The sequence below is a fragment of the Ambystoma mexicanum genome, chromosome 10 (assembly GCF_040938575.1).
Source record: "Ambystoma mexicanum isolate Mex_15411 chromosome 10, UKY_AmexF1_1, whole genome shotgun sequence".
NCBI lineage: Eukaryota > Metazoa > Chordata > Amphibia > Caudata > Ambystomatidae > Ambystoma > Ambystoma mexicanum.
Window position 1 is genome coordinate 291891485 of NC_090932.1, and position 13286 is coordinate 291904770.

Genomic DNA, 13286 nt, shown 5'->3' on the forward strand with positions numbered 1-13286 from the left:
AATGAAAGATTTTGACAACGCTATGAACAGATACGGTTGTGTGAATTTACACATACAGTGAATTGAAAGCAAAGAGCAAATTGTATGAATACAGTGAAAAGCAAGTATGGAAAATGAGTATGAAAGCAATGTGGTAATGGAACAAGAGCACCACAAATTGAACTGTATGAGAAAACGCAGTGTGGCAAAGTGAAAAGGCTAGCAAGGAGGAAAGCCAAGTGAATGTAAATTAGAAATGTCCAGTTACACAAGAACCTGTGTGGGCAAGAAAGCCTAGGGGTTACCAGTTCCGTGACCTGTAATGGGTGGACCGTGATGTCCGACAACTGCGCCTAGAGCGGGGATACCGTATCTGTGAAAGCCAAAGAAACATACAGAGAATCAATCCAAGTGTATGAAAGAGATTGCGCAAGTGAAACAGAAGACAACAATCTGTATGAACTGCTAATAGACCAGAAGTAGTGTACAGTTGACCAGGAACTGGTTGTGAACATTGAGAGACTGAGACGAAGTACAAGTTGGCAAGCTGAACACTTGGGGAAAAGAAACCAGATACTTTATGAACTTTGATACTGTCTTGAGGAAAGGAACCTCAAGGCCCTTTTTGGAACTTTGTTGTCTTCTTGGGAAGGGAACCCCAGGACTTTGTGGATCTGTCTTGAACTTGGGCAAGGGCTGCTGGAAAGCAAGCCTGGGGCTGGAAGAAGCTAGCACTTTATTTTGAACACCATTTCTTTTATTGCTGACATTCCTACACATTGTTTAGCTTTAGTTGTGAGGGCAAGTATATGTTTTGGACAGGAGACAGACTTTTAAGTTTAACTTATTGACTCAGATTTTCCTTAGTTTCTTTAGGTAGGGAAATCCCACCTTAGCATAGGGCAAGTTAGACCTTCAACCATCCTGACATTTAAGTTACTAAACCATTTTTGTTTGAACTTTGAATTTGATTTCTGTGTCTTACTTCATGATGCCTTGATGGATCACAGCAAGAGTTGTGTGCACACATTCTTGGATACATACAGCTAACAGCTGGATCTTCAGTCTAAATGATTATACATGCCATTTGACTGCTCTGATCTTTTTGGTTCAAATGTGGGCAAAAGCCTTAAAAAATGTAAAATATCAAAATGAGCAGCTCCATCCTTGGGTCTTACCTTGTCTACCCTCTTCCCAACACATCTTACACTTTTCCATTGAGCAGTTGTGGGGATTCACTCAGAGACAACTACCTCAAAAAAGGGGCTTCTTCAGACTATCCAGAGGTGGGAGGAGCTCAGAGGCCAAAACCTCCTTTCCCGCTCTGCTCCGAATCACAGGCACCAAAACCCTTCTAAATTATCCTTGATAGTGCATCACAAGTCTTCAGCGGGGGCCAGGATCATACTCTTCAAAGGGTTATGGTTCAAAATAACTACAATCCAACAAAAGAAAGGAAATGAGGGTAGGTTTCATACAAGTCAATGATCAAAAAATCTCATTTAATAATTACAAATTGCTGCAAGTCGCTGGCTTTAACATAACATGTTTAAAAAACAAATGGTCAACACAAATTGCATACAACACAAGGTACAGGGAATAGTGGAAGGAATAGAAGTAAAAGATATGCAAGGTTTGAGAACAATACACACAAGTACCAAAGATTACATCAAATAAATGTCATAAACAATTCAATGGGGTTCTAAACAAGATACTCCTCTTGATTCACAATCTAAACTGGCAACAAATTAAATTGTCTTCCATCCAAATTCAAGTAAAGTGCTAAATGTCCTAGTTTCATCTAAAGCCGTGATTGGGTTTGTTTTCTTCACGTTCAGCCTCGCTTCATCCCGAGAATACTTACAAAGGTTATAGCGGTGGTAGTGGCTCATCTTCATTGAAAGAGGTGCACATTTTCCCTTCAACAACTGGCTCTTGCTGGCCAGATCGGAAGAGGCTTCCTTGAAGGACTTGGAGACAACGCGCAATCTTCTTCACACATTAAGTTTCTCCATCAACCTGAAGTCTTTTCTGGCCCCCTCAAAGTGCTTACAGTTTATAGGGCAGTTATGGATATGTAGAGAGGTAAAGCTTTCGCACCATCTGAGTGAGTGACAAGTCAAACTACAGTAGTGCTCTTCCAACCAAAGCGTTTTTTGGAGAATGCGAGGTGTCATGGCCCCCTGCATCTTCATAATCCCAGAAGCAAGATTGTGGATGCGGTCTCTACAGTGGCCCCTGAGAAGCCAGTGGTCCCAGTTCAACAAGGACATGAAGGATGTTATTCAGATCCCCTGAAGGGTCTCCCAAGACATGCTTTGGTGTGCATCCACGACCAACCTCCTTCAGGGGAGCCTCATTGCGGCAGTCATGATCCAATTCTACCATTGTCACTAATGCGCCTTTTGAAAGGGTGGGCAGCTCATCTGCAGGATCTTTCAGTGAGCAGTCTGTGGGAAGACCCGGAGATGTCCTTCCACATGAACTTACTGGAACAAAATGGTGGGCGGTGTGGGATGGCTCCGGCTTTGCATAGGGGCAATGCTTCTATGGTTTTGGCCCATCCAGAATGGAGTGTCAGTAACTGCTTTGCACCTCGCTGGCAATCGTAATGCCCAAGCGGAAGCATTGAGTCAGTTTTAGGCAGTGTGGCTCAAGTGGGCGTTGAACAGCAAGCTTGTGGAGGGAATTTCTTCCATATGGGGAGAACCCAAGTCGACCTTTTTGCAGCAAACTCAAACGGGAAAAGCAAGTGCTTTTTCTGCATATTTTCCTCAGGGGACCTTGCTAGGCGATGTGTTGGTGATACCCTGGGAGTTCAAACTGGTTTACACATTCACTCCTTTTCCTCTGATTCCTTTGGTACTGAGGAAACGGAACAACCATGAATCTTGATTGCACCGGACCAGGCACAGAGGACTTGGTGCACAGTCATGCTGGACAGGGGTGTCGCTAGATCTGGACAAGATCCAGAGCTATGCTAATTATGGGACTGTCGGGACTGGGGGCTAGCTAGCCTTTTTGGTTGTAACCCATGAGCTTCTATCGGGCTACAACCAAAAAACCCGGGGATATAGCCCCCTCAGCCCACCCCTAGCAACGCCTCTGATGCTGGACATGCTGCTATGTCCTCCCTGAAATATCACTTGAGGGAAGATCTGCTGAGCTAGTCAGGCAGCAAGGTACTTTACTCAACCCCAGTCGCAGCCTTTATGCCTGGCTCTTGAGAGGTTGACGTACAAGGATTGGGATCTTTCCGATGAGGTTCTGGGTGTAATGTTTTCGGCAAGATGTTCTTAAGTTCTTGTTCTCCATGGCCAAATAAGCCAGATGTAAATACGGTCATGGGCTAGTAGCAGCTCCCTCTATAGTCAAGCGCATACGCGAACAGGACTCTTTTAAGGTACCCTTAGTTTTACAATTCTTTATGTTTCCTCCTACTCCCTTTGTAGTTATACCGTGGGATTTAAGCCTGTTCATTTTGAATGCAGCACACTTTGAGGCTCTGCACTCATGTTGTCTAAGGCGCCTTTCTTTCAAAATGTCAGTCTTGGTTGCATTCATGTCAGAAGTGTTTTGTTGTGTTAGGCATTATGTAGTTTGGATGTGTTTATTCAATTTCAAAAATACAAGATTTAATTGAGGATAAAACTGTTGTTTTTCATACATGCAGGTCTTACTCCAGCAAAGAAAGCATCCAAGACACAACCCAAGCTAGATGGATAATGTCTTGCATATTTTGTTTCTCAGACTCTGTTGAACCACAGGGAATGCTGCCTTTCCCCACCAATTTCCTACGACTCGGTGCCAGCATCCACTTTAACTAAGACTACCTACAATGAGCATTTAAGTGAAGATGGAATATAACAGTAAAAACACTAACATAGTTAATCTTCTCCTGGCTTGGCAGCTGGAGAGAGGAAAGGGTATACAAGTACAATGTTAGATTGGCCTGCTTTTCAATTTAGTTAAATCCACCCTCTCCCTAAGAACACTCCTCACCTTGTGGACCCTCCTAGTTTTCCTGGCCAAGATATACCCAGCTGATGATTGATTGATTGCTATCTCATTCTGAAGAAATGAGGTATGCTTCTTCTGACATTTTATTTTTCTTGAGTTTATTTTGCATTTTTGTGTCTTAAAAGACCTTAATGTTTTAAATTTGTATCCAGGACATGTCTTACCAAACTATTGCTGTAAATGTATGTATAAATCAGAAAGGCCTTCAGCAACCTTATGAATGGAGACCCTAATCACCAGCTAAGCAGCGAGCTGCCCTACTGCCTCTCACCCATGATTTGCCTGATTAAATCCCCTCTACCTCGGTCTGCTAATACATACTGTACTCCCAGCCCAAGGTGTGCCTTTGCTATGGACCCCTCTTCGGTGTGTCTTTGTTTACTTGTTATAATCCAAAGAACAGGATTAGATGTTGAACAATGACTGGGCCACTCCTTTAAATATCGAGATTGCTGCAGCAATGTCTTCTACACAGGATATGCGCTCTTGAAGTATTTTGACAATTATTGACCATTTGCGTTACACCCTAACTTATGAAAAAACAACTGTGCTCTATTTTTATTTTTTGCTAGTACTTTGACACATAATTAAACACAGAGACAGTGCTCGGAACTTTTTTGGTACAAATTCTTCTTTACTAGGTTGCCGCCAACACGTGTTTCAACATATACAGACAGGACTTCTTCAGGGTTTTTGTACCATTGATCCAATCCTTTTTTTAACATTAATACGACAGATATTGATTACAGCAAAATAAAATATTGCATATTATACATTACCACCAATTTAGAAATTTGAATCCATATGAACAGGTATATCCATAATTGTTTGCAAAATGCGGATCAATTATAATTCACAGCATAGGTTTCAAGGAGCAGGGAGAAAGCACACAAAAGGCTCATGTCGGCATCACATACTATAAAAACACAAGGCATTTGTTTTACCCATACTTAACAGTAAGACACCCTATTTTACTAGAGTATGTCTCCACCACCATGGTCATGCGTCCACCACCAAGACACAACCCACAGGTCTAATTTGAAAAAAGTCTACTAGTGTGGTTCCTTATTCTGTTACCTTAATGTGTCTAAATGAAAATAATTACCTATACCTCTGATATTAGTTGCTTGCACAACCTACACTAAGTAATTCGATTTTATGGTAAATCATTTATAAAATGGAATCATTACCGTTTATAATATTTCCCAAAAATATTTCTTGTCTCTTCAGAATCCTATTCATTCCTCGAAATCCTGATTGTCATCATTCCCTGCAAAAATAATCGTTCATAGGCTCAATTACCTACCCTTAAAGGGATATGTCCCAAAGTCACATGGTGCTCCATGTGAGGTAATTACCTGAACTGCTGCGTTATCAGAATCTCATGTTCTCACTCTATTCTCTCTGATGATTAGCTCCATTTGAAATAGTTTTCACTTAAATATTCTTCAAGCTGAAGGTCACCTGAAATGGTTTAATTTAGGGAAACCTATTTATCCGCCCTCCTAGAATACGTGGGTGCACCAACACCAGAACACCTAACATAGATGGGGGTGGTCCTTACCTCCTAATGCAGATATTACTTGAATTCTAGACTAGTGTCCTAGTCTTGATACAACCAGTGACTTTTACATTTAAATACCAATATTCATGATAATACGTTAGAAATTGCCTCATTCCGCATACACATGATATAGTATGTGGGTTCACCACCACCAGAACACCTACAATTAATTGGAGTGGTCCTATCCTCCTGAAGCAAATATTCCTCAAATTATAGACTAGAATGATGGTCTTGATATGAACAGTAAATTTACCTGAAAATAATCTATATTTATAGTATAGGTTACAAGTAGCCTCTTTAGATCTACTCATGGTCAGCTTCATCAATCATACTCCAGTACATTATTTTCCCAAAAAACGTACAGTTTAGAAGAGTCTTTTGAACCTCTCTCCCCCTGCTACACTAGATTGTGGCAATCTGCGTTGGTACCAGCTCTGCCGTTTTGGAAAATGCTTGTTTAAGTGCTCCGCGTGACGTTCTAACGTTCATGGCGTTTCTTCGAGAGACATGAAGCGTAATACGCGTTCCATAATAATAAACAAACTAGCTCACACTTACATTGGTAATGTGCATATCATTGTTTCCTGATGGCCCTCCTTATTGAAATAGCATATTGCAGAATTGTATATTATACCTATACCGTGAAGGAAAAAAAGTTTTCCACCATTATCCACATGCATTAATGACAGAATCTTGGTGTTCGTGCCTGCTGTGATACGACATTTGTGATATTTCACCATGTCCACTATCTCTTAAAGAGTTGGGTAACCAAAGTGCATCTCACGCAAGTTGATTACTATCCTTAAAGTAATTCTGATACTCCTAACTCTATTCTCGAAGAGGATCCTTGTCCTATTTTGAATACATTCTTCACAATTCTACTCCTTGCCATCTTCTACAGTGCCATTTCCCCACCTGTCCTATGCTACATTGCCATTGCCTCACCTGTTAGTATACATTTTCTGATGGTGATCAACAACCAAAGGTAATATTGCTTGTGACACCTTATCATTGAATCCACATACTAAGTCATATTGCCAGAAAAGCCTGCTAGCAATGTAGTGTCTGGCATTGGTCCTTTTAGACTTAGACTAGTAAGGGACCGAAACCTCATTCACGGTATTATGACCCAATGGTGGACACATGAGCCAGACAGCCAAATATGACACTCTTCTTTGCTCTCTGAATTGATTATCCATTATTTTATTAAAATTAGTTTGCTTCATCTAGAACATTTTGTTTCCTTATTTAAAACAGGTTTATTCCCATTCATTAATGTTCAAGATCCTCTAGTGGGATATGATTTCTCTACTTCATGAACCCTTGCACATTGCGTTTTTAACCAAGATTACCGAAGTCAAAAATGCCTTGACATCATTAAATACTTCAGCAGAACAGCAAACAAAAAAGTCCCTAAGTCTGTCAACACACCCTAGCATTTTATAGTTGTTATTATTCACATATACCTACTATCCACTAAAAGGAGGAGATCCACATTCTCGAAATTATATTCCTCACATACATCTAGTATCAGCATTCAAAGGAGCTCATTTCAGGATCTGTGTTCAAACCTTTACTCACAGTTCTGTATTTGCAGTTTGTTTTGGATTCTGCCCTCTTTAGTTACCTGTTTTCTGCCCTTGTCCTCCCTCCTTGGGTCTTTCGGTATTTTTTTCAGCCCTGTGAATTTATGTAAGCCTTATTGTCCATTTGGTGGCACTCTTGCCAATTAACAGATAGGGGCAATTTGGGGTCCTCCTTGTTCAATGCACACAAATGTTCCCTTATCTGGATCCTAAGCTCACTGATCGTACTACCAATGTAATATAGTCCACATGGACACACTATAGTGTAAACACATTTTGTTCTGCAGTTAATAAAATCAGTTATTCTTAATTCGTCTTTAATATTGATCTTGATGTTTTTACATTCTTTAGCGTACTGGCACATCTTACACATCCCACATTTGTAGAACCCAGTAATGTTATGAGTTAACCAAGTTCTGGGTGCTTCCAATGGGTTTAGAAAAGATGGACTCACTTCCCTTTTCAGTATAGGTGCTTTTGTATAGACCACATTGGGCCTATTCATTATGTACAATTGTAAGTCTGGATGTAATGTCAAAATGCTCCAATGTTTAAGTAGGATTCTGTACAGTTTGGTATTTCCAACAGAATATTGTATTATCATTCTAACAGTCTTCATGTCCTGTGTTTTTACCGACTTTTAAGTAGATCACATCTATTCATAGCTAGACTCTTCTTTCTTGCATTCAACAGTGCATCTCTGTTGTACCCCCTTTCACCAAACCTCTCATCCAAAACTGCACATTCGTTCTCAAATTCTGCCATCTCTCTGCAATTTCTACACGCCGTTATATATTCTCTAGTTGGAATGTTATTAACAGTGTGTTTATGGCAGCTAAGCACTAGCAGCACAGAGTTGGCCTTCTAAAGGTATTTGACAATGATTCCATCACCTTTAGCATATAAGGGAACGCCCAGAAAGTCAGTTTCTGTATGATATGCATTATAAGTGAATTGTATACCAAAGTCATTGTTCAATAATTGTACAAACCCCGTTAGTGATGTTTCTTTACTCTGCCAGATCATATATACATCATCTGTGTTTCAACCCCATAGTTTGACCCTTTGAGTGAATTCATTTTCAGAGTATACAAAGATGTGTGTTATTTTTTGTTAAACCATGAAAAGGTTGGCCAAGAAAGGGGCATAGTTCACCCGCATGGCCACCCCCTTAGTCTGATTGTACATAGGGTTATCAAATAGAAAGATATAGTTCTGTAAAGTAAATTCCAACAATTCCTTTAGCATAAGCATATGTAAAAAGTAAGAGGCAGAACTATTTGCATATGTGTATTCTGGAGTCTTCAGTGCCATATCATGTTCAGTAGATGTATATAATGCTTTAACATCTAAAGTTACAAAACAATCATCTTCTGCCCATTCAAAATTCTCCAAAAGTTGTAATAAATGCATCGTATCTCTTAAGTATGCTGGCAATTTAGGGACTTCTTTACATATAATAGCATCAATATCATTAGAATATCTTTCTCTTATCCATCCTATTCCACTCACAATGGGCCGTTCCTCTGGTGTAAAATGAAAGACTTTGTGGACATTAGGCAGGAAATATATCGTAGGTATTCTAGGGTTTTCTGTTACTAGGCATTTTTTGTCCTCAATCAGAAGTCCTGTCCTTGCCCTTTTATCAATCAAAACAGCAGACACATTCATGATTTCTTTAATGGGGTTAGTTTTACATTTTTCATAACAACCGGGTACATTAAAATGGGTTTCAACCATGGATATGTAGTACTTTCTATCCATCACTACCACATTCCACCCTTTATCAGCTGGTTTAATGACTATTGAGTCATCATTCTCGAGTGTAATCAATGCTCGCTGCTCGATCTTTGTCAAATTATTATACATAGGTTTACCCTCATCCTTATGCATCATCCTATGAATGTCATTAACAACTGCTTCATGAAACAGATCTATAGCATTCTTTGTGCCAAAAAATATAGTAACTCTTGATTCGCCCTTCATCTCAGTATTAGTGAGGTGCTTGGGATCTATCTCTTAAATCTTTCAAAAGATAAATATTTTGGATGTTTTCAGAATCCTTCAAGGTCACAAGGTCATCAGTTAGTGTGTGTTAGTGATATCTGCGACTGTCAGTTCTCACTGTCTGGTTCTCGTCTAGTTTCTCTAAAGACTTCAGAATTTCTTTCATGAAGGAACTTTTTTTAACTTTAGTTTTCTAACAAACTTATAAAGATCAATTTGCGTGTTTATCCAATCGCTCCCTACAGATGGAGCAAAGGATAATCCTTTATTCAAAACTGTTTTTTCAATGGTATTCAGATTCCTTTCTGACAAATTCATTACACGATTTACTGTCTTCTCACGTGTTGCCTTTGAGTCTAATATCTCGTCACTCTTGTCTTTGAATTTAGATCGTCTCCCTCTTCTTCCACCTTGTTCCTCGTCTTGTCCTGAATTGGTTAAAATATTTGTGACTGGAGGGTCTTGAAACCAGACCCTTTTGTTGGATGCCATGAGGTTGCCTTTCCTGATTCTCCTTAGTTCTAAAAAAAAACTCTTCTTCCTTCGTGCCTCTCTGCTGTCTGAACTACCCTCGCTCACATCTGGGTCATAGTCTATAATTTGAAGAATATTTGTATTAGGCGGTACGGACCACTCCAAGTAATTGTAGGTGTTCTTGTGGTAGTGCAGCCATGTACTATATCATAAGTAGGTGGAATTGTGGTGATTTTGTTATGGATTATCCTGAATATTGGTCTCTACAGTTAAGGGTCACTGGTTGTATCAAGACTAGGATACTAGTCTAGAATTCAAGGAATATCTGCATTAGGAGGTAAGGACCACCCCAATCTATTGTAGGTGTTATGGTGGTGGTGCACCCACATATCCTAGGAAGGCGCATAGATAAGTTTCCCTTTATTAAACCATTTCAGGTGACCTTCAGCTAATGGAGCTAATTGTCAGAGAGAGTAGAGGAGTATCATGAGATTATGATAACGCAGTTCAGGTAATTACCTCACATGGAGCACCATTTTACTTTGGGACATAACCCTCTATGGGTAGGTCATTAAGCCTATGAACGATTATTTTTGCAGGGCATGATGCCAATCAGGACTTCGAAATGTGAATAGGATACTGAAGAGACAATAATTGTTTTAAAAAAAAAATTACAAACAGTAATTATTCCATTTTTTTTTTAATGATTACCGTAACATTTAATTACTTACTGTAGGTTGTACAAACAACTAATATCAGAGTTATAGATAATGATTTTCCTTTAGACACATTAAGGAAACAGGATAAGGAACCACACTAATAGTCTTTTTTCAAAAAAGGCCTGTGGGTTGTTTTCTTGGTGGTGGACACATGTCCATGGTGGTGGAGACAGACACTAGTAGAATAGGGTGTCTTTTTGTTAGGTATGGCCAAAACCTGGGTAATGCCTTGTGTTTTTATATTATGTGATGCTGACACAGAAAAGTAACATGAATCTATTGTATGCTTTCTCCCTGCTCCTTGTAACCTATGCTGGGATTTGTATTTGATCTGCTTTTTGCAAACAATTATGGATGTACCTGTTCATATTCATATGGATTCCTAATGTATAATATGGAATATGTTATGTGTCTGTAATCAATATCTGTGGTATTAATGTTAAACATTGGATTGGATCAATGGTACAAAAGCCCTGAAGAAGACCTGTCTGTATAGGTCAAAACACGTGTTGGCGGCAACTTGGTAAAGAAGTATATGCACCAAAGTGTTGAGCGCTGTCTCTGTGTTTAGTTCTGTATCAAAGTACTAGCAAAGGATAGAAACGGAGCACCGTTTTTTCATAAGTTTGGGTGTAGCACAAATGGCCAATAATTGTCTAAATATTTCGTTTTTTTGACCTAGGGCTAGTGTCATTTGTCTTTGACCAATGCATGCTGATCACCCTTGTGTTCCAATCATCATTAGTTGTTATTAAGCGAATTGAACCTAATACAAGGTATTAAGCTTGATGAGGTAGTAGCCCAACTCCCTTGCATTTCCTTATGCTCGCTTGAAGTAACCTCCAGCTACTCGGCCCAATAAAACTCAGAATCTTTGGAAGCACTAGCTTAGAGAAGCACACACTCTTGAGGGAAAACTGTTGTTCATTTAAGTAGAGGGGCGCAGAGGAGTGTCTCCATAAGGAAAATGCTCCACCGTCTAGTTTCCGTCAATTCCGAGATTTTTAAGGCCTTCAAGATGGAGCTACAAAAATCTACTGCTAGTTGAGGCAAAGTTCAGTCGAAACACAAAATAGAAACACAATGCTAGAGGGGATAACTCGATAATGTTGATTATACTCCTAAAATGTGATTGAGTGCTTCCTTCTCAGATTGGAAAAGGATGCTGATGCATTAGTTACGGAAAACATTCCCATCAACCTCCTGCACTGCCAACCCTAAGGCTGACCCTAGTTGCTCACATCCCTTCTGTGTGAGGCAAGAGTTTCTAGATTCTGACACACAACACACTGGACATGCATCATCTCAAAAAGAGAGATGGGGTGGGGGGTCATATCTCTGTGCAGGGAAGTGATGCAACGGAGGTTCTGGGCTTTATAGAGTGATTTCCCTTTTGGCGGACCCTCTTGCCTGAATTGAGAGGGTTGCCGTAGATGCTTTGAGCAGGCATTCACTGGTCTCCCAGAGGTGGGAATATTGTCAGAAGTCTTTGACAAAATCTTTGCCTCTTTTGTGACCCGTCTTTGCCTCCACAGTCAACTGTATGTCTGAATTGTTATGCACCATGGAACATTCTCTGCAGTGAATTCTGGTGAAAAATATTTTACATCATTGTCGTCAGCCTCGTACTGATTCCAGAGGATGTTGTGCCTGAACCTTATGCATATGTCCATTTGTCCTCCCTGGCACCTGCTGGCAAGGATGTATCTACTCCCCCAGTTGGAAGGCTTGCTTCTCTATTGAAGTCTGAGCAGGCTCAACTGCCATGCTTTTCTGCAGAGACGCTGTGGTACAAGGCTTGAGTCCTGTCATAGGACAACCTTTCCTCCAGGAGGCCGACTACCAATGCAGCCTATGGTTTTTTAGCATGTAAGTTATTTGCCTGGTGCTTTCAGATGGATATGGATCCATTGCCCTGTCCCACGTCTTAGTTCTATATTTTCTGCTTTCCTTTGCTCAAGGGGGCCTTCGGATCATTCTTGTGAAGGGGTACCTTGCTGTTATTTTAGGTTTTAAAAGGACTTCCAGGCAGGGCTTTTCCAGTATCACTCCTGTGCAATTTCTGCAGGGATTGAAAAATAATTTTCCTCTATGCCATTTTGTTGTACCTACCTGGGATTTAAATCGTATTCCAAGATTTCTCATGGCAACTCAATTTCAGCCTTTTCGCCCTCAGGCGGCTCAACTTAAAGGTGTTTTTCCTGGTTGTGCGATATGGGTAAGTGAGTTCCTGGTCTTTTCTCTTAAGCCTCCTTACTTCTTCTTTTCCAATGAGAAAGTGACTCTGAGGTTGAGGCCGTTTTTGCTTCCAAAAATTGTCTTACTCTTTCAGCTGTCACAGAAGATGTATTTTCCAGGTTTCTACCCTCTGCTTCACCCTTCTAAGACAGAGCAGAGGTTTAGACCTGTGGATCCTAAAATGACCCCCGCATGCTTTAAATCTCCGACAAGGAACATCAGGAATCGTGAGCATGTTTTTCCAGTTTTGCTGGTGTTCTGGATGACATGGTGGTTACAGATGCTTTCCAGGTGTATCATCATTTCTATTTTTGAATTCTACCATCTGGCCAACACGCAAATGCCTGGGGGTTGCCAGGCCCATTTTAGCAGAGGCCTGGCTGCAACCTCTGCCTTGCAATGTGGTTTCTCGGTTGTTGACACATCACTGCTTGTACGTCTTGTCGGATCTGGGAGCCCTCATTGGTCAAGCATTGCTGTAGAACTTCCTAATGTAGGTGATGGCCATTCACTCTTTCCTCCTACAGGTTATGTGCTGCTTTGGGAGACTTTCTGGGATGAGGAATCTGTCGAAAGAAGGAATCCATTAGAAGAACACATTATTTACCTTCAGTAATGTTGGTTCTGGTTAGTCCTTCCTCCAACAGATTGCGCTTCACTCTCCCAATCTACACCATTATGACACATAACTGAGAACTT

The 13286-nt window shown here is 40.4% G+C and overlaps 1 protein-coding gene across 3 annotated transcripts in view; it reads left to right on the top strand.

Moving 5' to 3' along the window:
• Positions 1-13286, top strand: part of UGGT1 (UDP-glucose glycoprotein glucosyltransferase 1) — a 2047742-nt gene that overhangs the window by 1935134 nt on the left and 99322 nt on the right. The gene's annotated exons all lie outside the window — the stretch shown is intronic.